The sequence below is a fragment of the Corythoichthys intestinalis genome, chromosome 10 (assembly GCF_030265065.1).
Source record: "Corythoichthys intestinalis isolate RoL2023-P3 chromosome 10, ASM3026506v1, whole genome shotgun sequence".
Classification (NCBI taxonomy): domain Eukaryota; kingdom Metazoa; phylum Chordata; class Actinopteri; order Syngnathiformes; family Syngnathidae; genus Corythoichthys; species Corythoichthys intestinalis.
The window spans coordinates 32306137-32321969 of NC_080404.1; the positions used below are offsets into that span (position 1 = coordinate 32306137).

The 15833-nt window shown below is 39.5% G+C and overlaps 1 protein-coding gene across 4 annotated transcripts in view; it reads left to right on the top strand.

The window, feature by feature from the left end:
- The first annotated feature begins 1304 nt into the window (after window positions 1-1304).
- The window catches only part of LOC130922847 (receptor-type tyrosine-protein phosphatase epsilon-like), a 62871-nt gene continuing 48342 nt past the window's right edge, over window positions 1305-15833 (top strand). Inside the window, exons 1-3 of one of the 4 annotated variants that reach the window (XM_057848033.1) lie at window positions 1305-1388; window positions 1473-1559; window positions 1660-1764. The gene's annotated coding sequence lies outside the window, so the exon portion shown is untranslated. Of the gene's footprint in view, window positions 1560-1659; window positions 1765-15833 lie in introns of all 4 variants that reach the window. The other 3 variants (XM_057848031.1, XM_057848032.1, XM_057848034.1) reach the window with 3 other exon arrangements.

Here is a 15833-nt window from a genome sequence, read left to right on the forward strand (position 1 = left end):
TAACAAACGGTTCAGACACACACTCCCACGAAAATTAGGTTAAATAAAGCTATAAACTAAATTACGAATGCATTAAAAAAAATTAGCTCAAACAAAATTTAGCTTAGTTGGTCTTAACAGGGAGCACCTGAATTCAGCCATGTGAGAAGGCAGTATATCCACTCAAATCAACAAAAAAGTCACTTTAATTGAATGAATACTCGAAGCAGCAAAATTGAATTTGAATGTTTTTTCTAATCGAATACTCGAGTTAATCGATTAATCGTTGCAGCACTACTTTCAAATAATGTTTTGAAAAATATTCTTGAATTGAGAACATTTCTGACAAGTTTTTGAGATTAAATATACAAACTTTTTGCTTAAAATAAATTTTAAGCTTATTTTCAGCTAGCTGTTCTTAGTTCAAGAAATCTCTGAGTAAAATCGACTCCGAAGCAATGTAGCAGTAGCAAAATTAGTGGAGTGGCCCCCCCCTCCACAACATTGACGTCTTGTTACATTACTTTTAGTGGCTGCTGCTGGCGGAAAATAACTTCTAATATCCCTCGTCTTTGAAGAGGGGCGGGGGAGGCGGCATGTTGTATTTCTGTCTGGCTTTGAATGGGTGTGTGTGTGGGGTGTGGGGGGGTTTCAAGTCCTCAGCCAATCAAACGTGCATTTGAGGGTGGAAAATGGGCTGGCACGTTCAGCGAGTGAAAAGGGGTGAGTGTAAGTCCGAACATAATGAAAGTACTGTAATTCACTTAACAATGGTAGCATCAATTCTATTCTTACAACATAGAGGAAGACAATCTAAATGACCTATATAACTGAAGTCATTATATAATGCAAATAAGGTTGCTTAAAAGTTGGTGGGGATAATTTGAGCATCCTGAAAAGTTGGTAGTGTTATGTCCCTACCGTCCCTACGCAAACCTAGGCGCTTCGGTCTGCTATCTGGGATGTCTATTGAAATATTAGGCCCATTTAATGAATAATTGAAGTGCAAGGAGCATAATGCTCCTTTAAATGTGTGTGAGTTTTTTGTGTTTTATTTATTTATTATTTATTTATTCTATTAAAATAGGGAGGGGGAAAAAAACTTTGAATGGTTGACCAGTTTGGTGACACCTGCACCTAAAGGGTTAAAATCCATTCTTGAACTCACCACGGTTTGTAAAAGCAAACTCATTGTTCATATATTTAGGAGCCTTTAATAAAATGCTAAATAATTTTAATGTTTAAATAATATGGCATTGTTGTGAGCTAGTCAGTGAGTCCTCCTACAGGCGGATGGTGGTGTGTGAAGATGAGCGTATTGGGGTGAGGGGAGGAGGAGGGGGACTCTCCAGGCTCTACACAGGCTGCCATAACGCGGTTAAGCTCAGGCAGCTGGCGCATCCTACCACGTAGATATGACGCAAATATGATCACTTGCACGTTTTGACAACATTTTTCATCGTTTCGCCCGTGTCTTCTCTGTATTCCCTAAGGATAACAGCCACAACCCGAATGCGTATATACGGAACCAGAAGTACCATCATCCTTCCCTGCCGACTGAGGCGAGGTCATGTTTCACGGTAAGATGCGGAGAACGTGATCGCTGCAAAACAAGCGATGGGTATTTTTGTCTACATATATTATTTTTTAATTCTACCCGTCTCCACTCGCTCCACGTAGCAACGCTAACATCTCGAGTAGATATAGCGTCAAGGTAGCAGGCATCGCCACGGATGTTGTCATCAGCGCTGCCATTCCTTCAGATGTCGGCGTGGAAGGAAATAGGTTAGTGGAGCAAATCAGATGATTTCCAACATTGCTTTAAATAGACAAGACAATATAATACAAGGGACGCGGAAATAGTCTGTAGGTGTAAGATGTGCGCTTGTCTAGACAGGACTAGAAAGGGATGGGGATGAAGAGGGTTTGGGGGTGCGTGTAGATTGTAACACGTGATCCAGTGTGCACACAAGTGAGGCCTGTAGGCTGCGTTCATAACAACGTGATGGAGCCTTAAAACATGACATGATTTGAGCATAAACAGACCTTGACTCTTGGGGCAGGGGGGCACAACATGTTGATGACCCCGAAACGTAGTGTCAGCAATGAAATTAACTTACACGAATATATACAGTGGGGCAAATAAGTAGTCAACCGCTAATTGTGCAAATTCTCCCACTTGAAAATATTAGAGAGGCCAGTAATTGTCAACATGGGTAAACCTCAACCATGAGAGACAGAATGTGGGGGGAAAAAAACAGAAAATCACATTGTTTGATTTTTAAATAATTTATTTGCAAATCATGGTGGAAAAAGTATTTGGTCAATACCAAATGTTCATCTAAATACTTTGTTATGTACCCTTTGTTGGCAATAACGGAGGCCAAGCTTTTCACAGACTGTTGCTGGTATTTTGGCCCATTCATCCATGCAGATCTCCTCTAGAGCAGTGATGTTTTGGGGCTGTCGTTGAGCAACACGGACTTTCAACTCCCTCCACAGATTTTCTATGGGGTTGAGATCTGGAGACTGGCTAGGCCACTCCAGGACCTTGAAATCCTTCTTATGAAGCCACTCTTTTGTTGCCCTGGCTGTGTGTTTGGGATCATTGTCATGCTGAAAGACCCAGCCACGTCTCATCTTTAATGCCCTTGCTGATGGAAGGAGATTTTTACTCTAAATCTCTCGATACATGGCCCCATTCATTCTTTCCTTTACATAGATCAGTCGTCCTGGTCCCTTTGCAGAAAAACAGCCCCAAAGCATGATGTTTCCACCCCATGCTTCACAGTGGGTACGGTGTTCTTTGGATGCAGTTCAGTATTCTTTCTCCTCCAAACACGAGAACCTGTGTTTCTACCAAAAAGTTCCATTTTGGTGTCATCTGACCAAAACACATTCTCCCAGTCCTCATCTGGATCATCCAAATGCTCTCTAGCGAACCGCAGACGGGCCTGGACGTGTACTTTCTTCAGCAGGGGGACACGTCTGGCAGTGCAGGATTTGAGTCCCTGGCGGCGCATTGTGTTACTGATAGTAGCCTTTGTCACTGTGGTCCCAGCTCTCTGTATGTTATTCACTAGGTCCCCCCGTGCGGTTCTGGGATTTTTGATCACCGTTCTTGTTATCCTTTTGACGCCACGGGGTGAGATCTTGCATGGAGCCCCAGATCGAGGGAGATTATCAGTGGTCTTGCATGTCTTCCATTTTCTAATAATTGCTCCCACAGTTGATTTCTTTACAGTTTACACCAAGCGTTTTACCTATTGCAGATTCAGTCTTCCCAGCCTGGTGCAGGTCTATTTGTCTCTGGTGTCCTTCGACAGCTCTTTGGTCCTGGCCATAGTGGAGTTTGGAGTGTGACTGACTGAGATTGTGGACAGGTGTCTTTTAAAAACAGGTGCCGTTAATACAGGTAACGAGTGGAGCCTCGTTAGACCTCGTTAGAAAAAGTTAGACCTCTTTGACAGCCAGAAATCTTGCTTGTTAGTTGGTGACCAAATACTTATTTTTCACTCTAATTTGGAAATAAATTCTTTAAAATCAAACAATGTCATTTTCTGTTTTTTTTTCCTCCACATTCTGTCTCTCATGGTTGAGGTTTACCCATGTTGACAATTACAGGCCTCTCTTATCTTTTCAAGTAGGAGAACTTGCACAATTGGTGGTTCACTAAATACTTATTTGCCCCACTGTATACTTTGCGCCAAGATCATCATTCATTGAATATGGTACGCACGCCAGTGTCGTGCCAATGTAGTTACCCTTGTCAAAAATTGTATCCCCTGTGCGGAGACACTGCGCTGCACTGATTTGCTTGATTTCCGTGTTTTGTGGATGTACCCAGATAGCAGACCGGCATTGTATAAAAGTTAATTTTCCATCAAAATCATCAGTATGGTTGACATCAAAATTTTTGACGCGAAGTGACGTTGAAACAACGTTGTTCTATGGTATGTCAGGTGACGGTTGGGTTAACATTGTTTTATAGTTGATGAACTTACAGTAATGTTGACAATAGGGGTGTGACAAAATATCGAAATGGTGATATTTCGTAATACTTGGTATCCCAAAATGTTATCGATATGCTCCTGCCAAGAACCGAGGTATCGTTTTAAAAATGTGTCTCTGTTTAAAATTTAAAAAGGAACCAACAAGTTACTACCAGAATCTTCCACCACAATAGCGTCTCAGTTGACGCCACGGGGTGAGATCTTGCATGGAGCCCCAGATCGAGGGAGATTATCAGTGGTCTTGCATGTCTTCCATTTTCTAAGGCTGCATTGACAGTGCTCGATGCCCAAACCATTTAGACAGGGAATGTTTGTTCATTCAAAGCAAGAGCATTCACAGTTATTCTGTCCGATTTTCAGGGCATTTACAGGTCATTTCCTGTTGAGTTTGAGTCACTGCCTATTCATTTGGGTGATTCCGAGGTCACTTTCTGTTTTGTAACTCAAAATAATCAGGAAGCGACCCATAAAATACCCCAAAGTCAACAGGTAGTAACTGAAAATCAACTGGCCCAAAATTACCTCATTGCCTGGCATTGGCTGTCACTGACGGCCATAGACGTCCAATCCGTTTGAAGTGGGAGGGATGGCAACGAATGAATGTTCATTCGCTGCCATCCCTCCCACTTCAAACGGATTGGACGTCTACTAGTGATAAACTCATTCCAATTCACAGCAGAAGCTTGTTTTTCTGTTCATTAGTTGTTTGTAGAATATCCTAAAATGATTTCCTGACCAATGCATCCAAAATCGTTGTATCACCATATCGTCAGATCATCGTTATCATGAGCTTTGTATCGCAAATCGTATCGTATCGTGAGGTAACAAGAGGTTCCCACTCCTAGTTGACAAATAGTTGATTTATGATTGACCGGGAAATATGATTGAAAAGTCATTGAATTATGGATGAGCGGGCGTTTTGATCGAGAACATAACATTGATTCAGCGTTGTTCCAATATTATTAATGATCGAAATGACGTTTAGGTTTTGTAAGGATTTCAACGTTGAAACAACATTCATTGAGGGTGCAAAAGTAATGTTTATTCAACAATATAAGATCGACAGTGGAATGTTGATCCAACATCTTTTCAACGTCGGTCTGCTATCTGGGTAGTTATCTACGAGGTTTAAAAAAAAACAAAAAAAACTTACGTGCTGAATGTAAAAAAAAAGGCAATGTTTTACAGTTTCACCCGTAGGATGACCTACAACTGTTATTACTGTAATTCAAGACCTGTTTGGAGTTTCTCCAGTTTAGTAAACGTTAATGTCCAAAATATATAACTGCGCTTCTTTTCTGGCTTCAATTAATGAAGCCGACGTAACTACATTGGCAAGACATTGGTGGTGGCTCTGTTGTAAAATTAGCGTCTTTAGTGGGGCAAATTGAAACTCTGCTCACCATTTTGGCGGTGCTCTCTGGCGATTCATGGTCCAAATTTTCAATCCTTGGTTCTTGCTCAGTAGTTGTTGTCGCTTTTGAAATCTTATATTTGAAAAAATTACGTATATCCATCTTGCCTCTTCGGTTCTCGGGTGGTTTTGACTATGCAAAGCAAATGACCGTCTAAGGTGCTAGTCACATGATCTGTTCGAAAAATAATTTTGACCCATTATAAAACTTTTAAAATCTTTTTTTGTTCATTTCATTCATTTTTGTGTTTAGTTTATTGCTTTAAAACTTCTATAGACAATATTTTACCAGAAAACTTTTAAAATCATATATAGGAAACATGCAATGCAATGCAATGACACTTTTTGGCCACCGAGGGGCCTGGCCCCCCGCCACCCCCCTTAACTCCGCTTATGGATTTGAGGTTTTAGAAAACTCCCATAATATAACTGACCACTCCATTAGGTACACCTACCCATTCACTAGCATAGTACAAAGCAAACACACCTTTGCTCAATTTGGAGTGACACTGTCAGATGGTAGATCATCACCAAATTTTATTGTCTTGACTGTTTTGAATGTTTGTCGTTGAGTGATGATTAATTAAACTAGTAGAAATAGACAGTGGAAAGCACATTTGCTGCCCCAGTTGTGGGTTCAAATCTAAAGTTATATGTTCATTATGTTGATATTTTCCTCGGGTAGTCAAATTTCCTCTTGCTTTCGGAAAACAATGTAGGGCAGCAGCTATCGATTATTCTAGTAGTCGATTCATCAATGAACTAGTTTATCGAATAATCGAGTAATCGGATAAGGGACATGAAAAATTAAAATATCTGAGCTGAGCTTCAAACGGTATAAAAAAATAATTAAATAAGGATTTATGTACAACAAAAGAATAATTCGCTAACTTACAGGTAATACAGGTTGTCATGCATTGACTTGGGTACTCTTCCATGAGGGTGATACCTGAGTTCAAAGCTTACAAAATCGAGCTAATTAGCTCCTGAAAGCCAATCGTCTACCAATATTCACAAATATGGAGGGGTGTGAACGTCACAAGGGGCCTCTGAAAGGGTTGACAATTTAAAAGAGGTTGCAACTTAATGAATTTATCCCTGACGATACATTCCCAGTGAGCAGAGTCATCTTAAAGAGTAGGAGAAAATTGCTCGTCACCAAGATAAAATATATGTATAGCTACGCCACGCACATACAAATAAAGCTCAACATATACATTATTTTTTTATCATCAACTTACCTACAAATATACTTGACAGCCAGCCATTCGTATGAATGCGGTCCGTCCTCATCGAAGCCATGTTTGGAACTAACCGACGCTCCATAACCCGGAAAACCCGGAAGTAAAATCGTATAATGGATCCCTATGGGAGTGTCGCGACTCTTTTTATATGGCTCTGCCCTCTGCTATTGGATGCGTTGTTGACGTCAGCGTGGCGACGCTGTGAAAACAGAACAAGTCTCTATTTATGGCCTCGCCCCTTTGTGAAAATTCACTCAAAACTTTCCGAAGGACCAAAGAATGTCCAAAATGACGGCTGCCACTCACTTTTGCTGAGAAGTCCCCTCCCACATACACAGTGAATGGGTTGCCGCTGAACCCTTCACAATAGGCTGCCGCTAGTTTGAAACGGCCTTGAAGCTAAGCATTATTTTCTTTCAAAAAGACAGAATTTTGTCTATGAACTACATTCTTATAAGATCAGCGGTGACTGTTGTAACTGTATCCTGACATGAGGAAGATCATTCATGAATTATAAATTGCTCATAACCTCATTCACAACAAACGACGTAACCTTCATTTCCTGTCCTCTGTTTAGGCAGCCTAGATTAAAAACTGAGTCAGATGGCACCCCCTCCGCTCCTGCGTGGCCCACTTCCTGAAAGTCCTTGGGAATATAAGTGCGCTAATGTTAGACCCACGACGTAATCTAAAGACTCATTTCATTTATTAGATCAGTATCCTATTATCTCAGTTAGACAGGAAATTATGTTGATTATGTCAAAACATATCCAAATTGAGTTGACGTATAAGTGGCTTATCAGTTTGAGGTCATTTTATAGCACAATAATGAGAGCGATGAATAGATTAAACAGCACATGATACTTAATAAGGCACATCGGTACAATCTTATGTGATGCAGTGCAAGAGCCGTATCAAAATATCTGTCAATGCAAAATTTATAATACAAATTTTGAGAAGCTTCATTTCAGTGATAGTAATTAATATGATGAGCAACCACAATAATACAAATCCATCCATTTTCTATAGCAGTGATTCTCAAAGTGTGTTCATAGGCGCCCTCCAGTGGTATACAAAAGAAAGACGTTTTAAGATAAGTATACAGTATTTGCATCTAGCTATAATTCTAAGTGCTATAATTAAATCATAACATTTAAGTGAATAACTATTTATGAGTAGTTTTATTTTTCTTAAAATTTAGTACAGTTAAAACATTCAAACTGCCTAATGTTATAGTGGCCCCAAGAATGTCAAATATACTTTTTAGGAATATAACGTCTTTCTTGTGTTTGAGAAACTATTAGGCATTAAACTATTCTGTTTTCAGTTCGTAATGAGCACCCCTGCCTTAGTGTATTTTTTTTTAGGTTGTAAAGTACTTGGTATCAAAGTTTTAAACCCAGTAGGTTGAGAAGTAAGATGGAACCTACTCCAACTTATTTTGGGCCAAAACAGGACACAATGCCAGACAATTTCAGGGCACACTGACAAATAAGTAAAATTATGAATATCCACGTTCGTGCCTCTGGACAAATGAAAGTTCAATGAACCTGAAATCAATGCTTTTGGAATGTGGGCTCAGAGCAAAAACCTACATAAGCATGGGGAGAAAAGCAGAGGTGGGTGTTAACTAGGAGTGGGAACCTCTTGTAACCTCACGATACAATACGATTTGCGATACAAAGCTCACGATAACGATGATCTGATGATATGGCGATACAACGATTATCGATACATTGGTCAGGAAATCATTTAATGATATTCTACAAACAACTAATAAACAGAAAAAACAGGCTTCTGCTGTGAATTGGAATGAGTTTACCACTAGTATACGTTCAATCCGTTTGAAGTGGGAGGGATGGCAGCGAATGAACACGCGTTCATTCGCTGCCATCCCTCCCACTTCAAACGGATTGAACGTCTATAGCCGTCAGTGGCAGCAATGCCAGGCACTGAGGTAATTTTGGGCCATTTTAGGTCATTTACCTGTTGATTTTCAGTTACTTCCTGTTGATTTTAGGGTATTTTATGGGTCACTTCCTGTTTATTTTTAGTTACAGAACAGAAAGTGACCTAGGAATCACCCAAATGAATAGGCAGTGACTCAAACTCAGCAGGAAATGACCTGTAAATGCCCTGAAAATCGGACAGAATAACTGTGAATGCTCTTGTTTCGAATGAAAAAACATTCCCAGTCTAAATGGATTGGGCGTCGAACACCGTCAATTACAGCTGCAGCTATCGAATATTTTAGTAATCGAGTAATCGACTGAAAATTATATCGATTAATCGAGTAATCGGATAAAACATATTTTTAGGTGAAGAGCAATTATTAATATACATGAGAAAACAAGACATTTCATCTAATATTGAACCAGTTTCAGTCAATCAATGTCTTTATTTTCGATATACATTGTTGATACAAAGTATCGTGATATATCACCATTTCGATATTTTGTCTAGGGGTGTGACAAAATATCGAAATGGTGATATATCACGATACTTTGTATCCCAAAAGGTTATCGTAATGCTCCTGTCAAGAATCAAGATATTGTTTTAAAACTGTGTCAATTTAAGAAAAAAAATAAATAAATGCCATTGACGGTGCTCGACACCCAATCCATTTAGACTGGGAACGTTCGTTCGTTCATTCAAAACCAGAGCATTCACAGTCATTTGGTCCGATTTTCGGGGCATTTACAGGTCACTTGCTGTTAATTTTAGGGCATTTACAGGTCATTTCCTGTTGAGTATGAGTCACTGCCTATTCATTTGGGTGATTCCCGGGTCACTTGTTCTTCTGTAACGCAAAATAAACAGCAAGTGACCCATAAAATACCCCAAAATCAACAGGAAGTAACTGAAAATCAACAGGTAAATGACCTTAAATGGCCCAAAATTACTCATTGCCTGGCATTGGCTGCCACTGACGGCCTTAGTGATAAACTCATTCCAATTCTCAGCAGAAACTTGTTTTTTCTGTTTATTAGTTTTTTTTTAGAATATCCTAGAATGATTTCCTGACCAATGTATCGCTATATCGTCAGATCATCGTTATCGTGAGCTTTGTATCGCAAATCGTATTGTATCGTGCGGTACCAAGAGGTTCCCACTCCTAATTTTGTCACACCCCTAGTGGTAACGCGTTGCATGTACTACCTTAAATTTACATGGGTAAATGTTTTAGAAAAATGTTCTTCTAAGAGTAGTTTTACTAAGCCATACTTTAATAAGCCATACTGAGACATACAGTGCCTTGCAAAAGTATTCGGCCCCTTGAATCTTGCAACCTTTCGCCACATTTCAGGCTTCAAACATAAAGATATGAAATTTAATTTTTTTTGTCAAGAATCAACAACAAGTGGGACACAATTGTGAAGTGGAACAACATTTATTGGATAATTTAAACTTTTTTAACAAATAAAAAACTGAAAAGTGGGGCGTGCAATATTATTCGGCCCCTTTACTTTCAGTGCAGCAAACTCACTCCAGAAGTTCAGTGAGGATCTCTGAATGATCCAATGTCGTCCTAAATAACCGATGATGATAAATAGAATCCACCTGTGTGTAATCAAGTCTCCGTATAAATGCACCTGCTCTGTGATAGTCTCAGGGTTCTATTTAAAGTGCAGAGAGCATTATGAAAACCAAGGAACACACCAGGCAGGTCCGAGATACTGTTGTGGAGAAGTTTAAAGCCGGATTTGGATACAAAAAGATTTCCCAAGCTTTAAACATCTCAAGGCGCACTGTGCAAGCCATCATATTGAAATGGAAGGAGCATCAGACCACTGCAAATCTACCAAGACCCGGCCGTCCTTCCAAACTTTCTTCTCAAACAAGGAGAAAACTGATCAGAGATGCAGCCAAGAGGCCCATGATCACTCTGGATGAACTGCAGAGATCTACAGCTGAGGTGGGAGAGTCTGTCCATAGGACAACAATCAGTCGTACACTGCACAAATCTGGCCTTTATGGAAGAGTGGCAAGAAGAAAGTCATTTCTCAAAGATATCCATAAAAAGTCCCGTTTAAAGTTTGCCACAAGCCACCTGGGAGACACACCGAACATGTGGAAGAAGGTGCTCTGGTCAGATGAAACCAAAATTGAACTTTTTGGCCACAATGCAAAACGATATGTTTGGCGTAAAAGCAAACACAGCTCATCACCCTGAACACACCATCCCCACTGTCAAACATGGTGGTGACAGCATCATGGTTTGGACCTGCTTTTCTTCAGCAGGGACGGGGAAGATGGTTAAAATTGACGGGAAGATGGATGCAGCCAAATACAGGAACATTCTGGAAGAAAACCTGTTGGTATCTGCACAAGACCTGAGACTGGGATGGAGATTTATCTTCCAACAGGACAATAATCCAAAACATAAAGCCAAATCTACAATGGAATGGTTCAAAAATAAACATATCCAGGTGTTAGAATGGCCAAGTCAAAGTCCAGACCTGAATCCAATCGAGAATCTGTGGAAAGAGCTGAAGAATGCTGTTCACAAACACTCTCCATCCAACCTCACTGAGCTCGAGCTTTTTTGCAAGGAAGAATGGGCAAGAATGTCAGTCTTTCGATGTGCAAAACTGATAGAAACATACCCCAAGCGACTTGCAGCTGTAATTGGAGCAAAAGGTGGCGCTACAAAGTATTAACGCAAGGGGGCCGAATAATATTGCACGCCCCACTTTTCAGTTTTTTATTTGTTAAAAAAGTTTAAATTATCCAATAAATTTTGTTCCACTTCACGATTGTGTCCCACTTGTTGTTGATTCTTGACAAAAAATTAAAATTTTATATCTTTATGTTTGAAGCCTGAAATGTGGCGAAAGGTTGCAAGGTTCAAGGGGGCCGAATAATTTTGCAAGGCACTGTACATACACGTCTTTTACTGGAGTAGATTTGTGAAGAAAAAACGTTACTATTACTCTGCTACTTTGGGCCACACAAGATTCATTACATTTTCCCTCTTTATTCTACATATTATATATATATATATATATTTTTTTGCTAGCGATGCTATTGCTAAGAGTAGCGCTACTAATTTCACTAATGAGACGTAACAATAATCACATGACTTTATTACACCAAACTGGTGCAGGCTTGCCGTTCTATGATCATGCCAGCCTGTTCAATCACGTGGCGTCTTTAAAGCACCGTACGTAACTAATAAAGTTTTGATACTGCCCTCAACATGAATTGAAAGCGCGGATTTAAAACTTTATCCCACTTTTTATTTGTCACTGATTGACCATAGAAAACCGGAGATATTTTAATTTCATAATCGTAACTATGAAGGAACTACAGTGGTACCTCTACATATGAGGTTAATTCGTTCCAGGACCTTGTTTGTAAATCGAAATGGTTGTATGTCGAGCAGGATTTTCCCATAATAATACATTATAATTCCATTAATTAGTTCCACAGCCCAAAAACCTACACTAAATCCTTAATAAATACTGCTGTTACTATCGCAAATAGCAATTACAAAGAGCAAAACAAAAAAATTATGAATAAAAATTAGAAAATTATTAATCTAGTAATAGTAATAATAATAATACTTGTAATAATGTAACGAATCGGGGTCTAAGGTGGCAGACTTTTTTTGCTGTACCTGAACCCACCGCGGGGCTGATGTGACGGTGGGCAAGAGAGTGCGGCTCTATTTTGCTTTCTGTTTTGATTCTGGCGTTGTGTTGTACAAGTTGATGGAAAACATGATTGGAAACCTGACAAAGCTGGTGATTTATTTGGGTATGTTACCACAATAAGAATTGTCACTTTAACTTATGAAGACCAACCGAAATCGACATTCTACGGCCCTGTTGTCAACCCAGTTCATTGATGCACACACCATGCTTATATTTTGCTATCATTGACATCTTCATTTCAATGGTAATTGTCACCTTTTCTTTTTTTTTTTCTCCACCTGCACTAACCTTTTTGGAACCCATTTTGATGTCTCTTACAAGAAAATCAGCTACGCGTCCGTCCTCCGGCAAAACAAAGAAACTGAGGCGCTGTCAAAAATCGTCGTATTTCAAGCATGTCGTCGGACGTAGAAACAAATGGCGAGTCAAATTTAACGTCAGATGTCGAAAAGATTGTGTGTCAAAGCGATCGTATGTCGAGGTACCACTATACAGTATTCACTATTCAAACTAGGAACTATTTTCTCCACTAGAGGGCACTTATGCTCTTTGGACCAATTATGCTTCATTACTTTTATTTTCTCTCTTTAAAGATTTTTTTTCCTATTTCTTTGGCTTAATGTGTTTATGTAATGGGTTATTGTACAGTATCACTATAACAACAGTTCATATACTAAATAAGTTTGTTCTGAGAGAAAAAAAATTCCATTGTTTAAAAAAAAAAAAAAAAAAAAAAATCTAACGAAAATAGACAGTTCCTAAAAATGTTACTCATTACTTGAGTATTCTTTTCATATTATGCTTTTTTTTTTACTTGTACTTGAGTACATTTTTTGGATAACTACTTTTACCTTTACTTGAGTAACATTATTTTGAAGTAACGCTAGTACTCTTACTTGTGTAAAATAGTTGGCTACTCTACCCACCTCTGGAGAAAAGACACAGGAAGGCCCAAGCCGACATTCAAACCTGGACCTCATAACCATAAAAGGCAGATATGCTAACAACTACTTCACTGTGCTGCCCAATAGACGAACAGTATTATTAAAGTGAGGACTGTAATTCGAATCAATTACGAAAAATATAACGATCAGAATTTCGATTTGCCTATTTCTAGAGGCGCTCGTTAGCCTGAACCATTGTGATGGATTTTTTTAGCAGCATTTCAGTGGTGCCGTGTAAAATCTGCCACTCAACAGTTTCACTTGGAGCATGACATGATTATTAGATTTTTTTTTTTTTGTCAGTCAGATACATTTAGGGTTGTTCGTTCCTGGCACAGGGCTATGCTTCACTGAACAATTCTAGTTATTATTGCTTGTCATTTCTGAGTCCTTAAACCCAAAGCGAGGAGATTACTGTGCTCATCCTCCGTAATGAAAGCATGAAAATAACCTTTCTCAGCTCTTTCTCTGGGCGGTAGTTGCTCCTTTTGAATGAAATGCAATATACTTACAAGACCAACTTAGCTTAGTTGACACATTAGGTCGCAATTATGTGTTTTTTGAAAGGGTGGCATTTTTCCTGGACACATACTGTAAAAAATACAAGTTGGTGAACAAAAAAAGGTCAGAGATTTGCCACAATTTCCTTTTTAGCACTAAAATGTAAGACTTTCCTCATTTATGTTGACTCGATTTTCTATTAAGCCCCTTTCACAAAGATAAATTCCCGTGCAAGGTGACACAGGATTTACTAGCGTCATTGCTTTCACGTATGTAGAGATATCCCGGGAATGATTCGGGTTGGACACTTTCACAGACTTGTCCCGTGTTGGCCACTGGCGCTCTCTGTGCGGCGAGGGCTGCTGGCGCGATTTTATAATTCAGACATTACGTCATTTTTGATCGGTATCGGCTGTCACAATGTTGGTCAAATCGTGTTTTGTGGGAGAGTTCCCGACGTGGCACCTACAGTCAATTCAAGTTCATCAAGACTGTATTTAAGCCCAGGCAATCCAAAAGAAGGGTGCCGTGATGTTAAGTTGTACTCTTGAATCTCGTGCATTCGCTAGCTTTTTCGTCTGCCGCCCTTGTTTTGAAATCCCCTACATTGTGTGTTTGTTTCGTCGTCTAATCGGCTCTCTGCCTACCACTTAGGTTAGTATTATTGATCCCCGTCGACCTACTGTCACAGACCCATTGTGTTATTCCCCCTTTTCCGCAATCGCATATATTTTTGTTTGTATTTAATAAACCCTTGAACGCTTCCCTCAGTTTTCTGCTTTGAGGTACAACCTTGTTTCCGCAGTTGCGGACCCTAACATCGGCAACAAAATAAACCACTCATTTCTAATGATGAACGATGGACTCCTCGGGTCTACGATCCAGTAGCAATTTATTTTCATTATGTTTTCAGTTTAATTTAGCTATTTCCAGCTTGCTATGTTGCTAATTGTGATGTTTGTTTACCGCTTTTCGTCTTACTGCGAAGAAAGAGGAAGCGACAATCGGCCCGCCATAATGTTTAAGTCATCAGCCATCGTGCCCTGAGAATTTAACATTTGCTTTCACATACGCCTCGTCCCATGAAAGTCTCGGGCATTACACCAAGACGCGACCCATTAAATGTCCGCGTAATCTCCGTGTCAGTTGACCCGGGAAATTGCTTTCACATACGACGGCTGCCCGTTTAAATACCAGGATTTAAATGGTGTTCAAGTGTATGTGAAAGGGGCTTTAGTCTCCTGTAATGCAAGAATTCTATGGATTAAAATATTTTATGAATATACTGTATATACACATGCAGAAAAAATGTTGTTTTTTTGGGGGGGGGGGGTAACAAATAACAAAACTGACAAAGACAATAATGAAAATAAATGAATAAACTGATAGATACCGTATTTGTCAAACTATAAGTCGCACCTGAGTATGTCGCACCAGCCATAAAATGCCCAACGAAGAGGGAAAAAAAACATATATAAACCGCACCGGAGTATAAGTCGCATTTTTGGGGGAAATTTACTTGATAAAATCCAACACACAGAACAGATATATCATCTTGAAAGGCAATTTAGTATAAAAATACAATAGAGAACAAAATGCTGAATAAGTGTACAGTATGATAATGTTACATGATACATGAACAACGAAATGTGAATATACTGTCCTCACCAGGACGCTACGGCTCGGTCCTGGCTATACAGCGAGCTAAACCCCCCAATGACAATGCTGGACGTCCGTATAATTTGCTGACTTTATTTTGGCCGTCGTAATGACACCATCATTTGAAGAGTGAAAAGAAAAAATAGAAATAATACAAATCAATTTCGTCCCCGATACCAAACAGGTTCGCATCAACGTAAATAAATGATCATTAGCTGCTATTACAGCACAAATGGTTAGCATGCTTTCGCTAGCATTAGCACATCGTTCAAACAACCACACAACTGGCTCTAACTGTCCGATCGTGGGTGGAAAACACACGACAACAACAGAAAAGATGATACACACAGGCGTTGCCTCTGTAGAGATATTTTACAAGCATAAACAATGAACGTAGGTTCGCAGCCGTGTTTCTCTCTCCC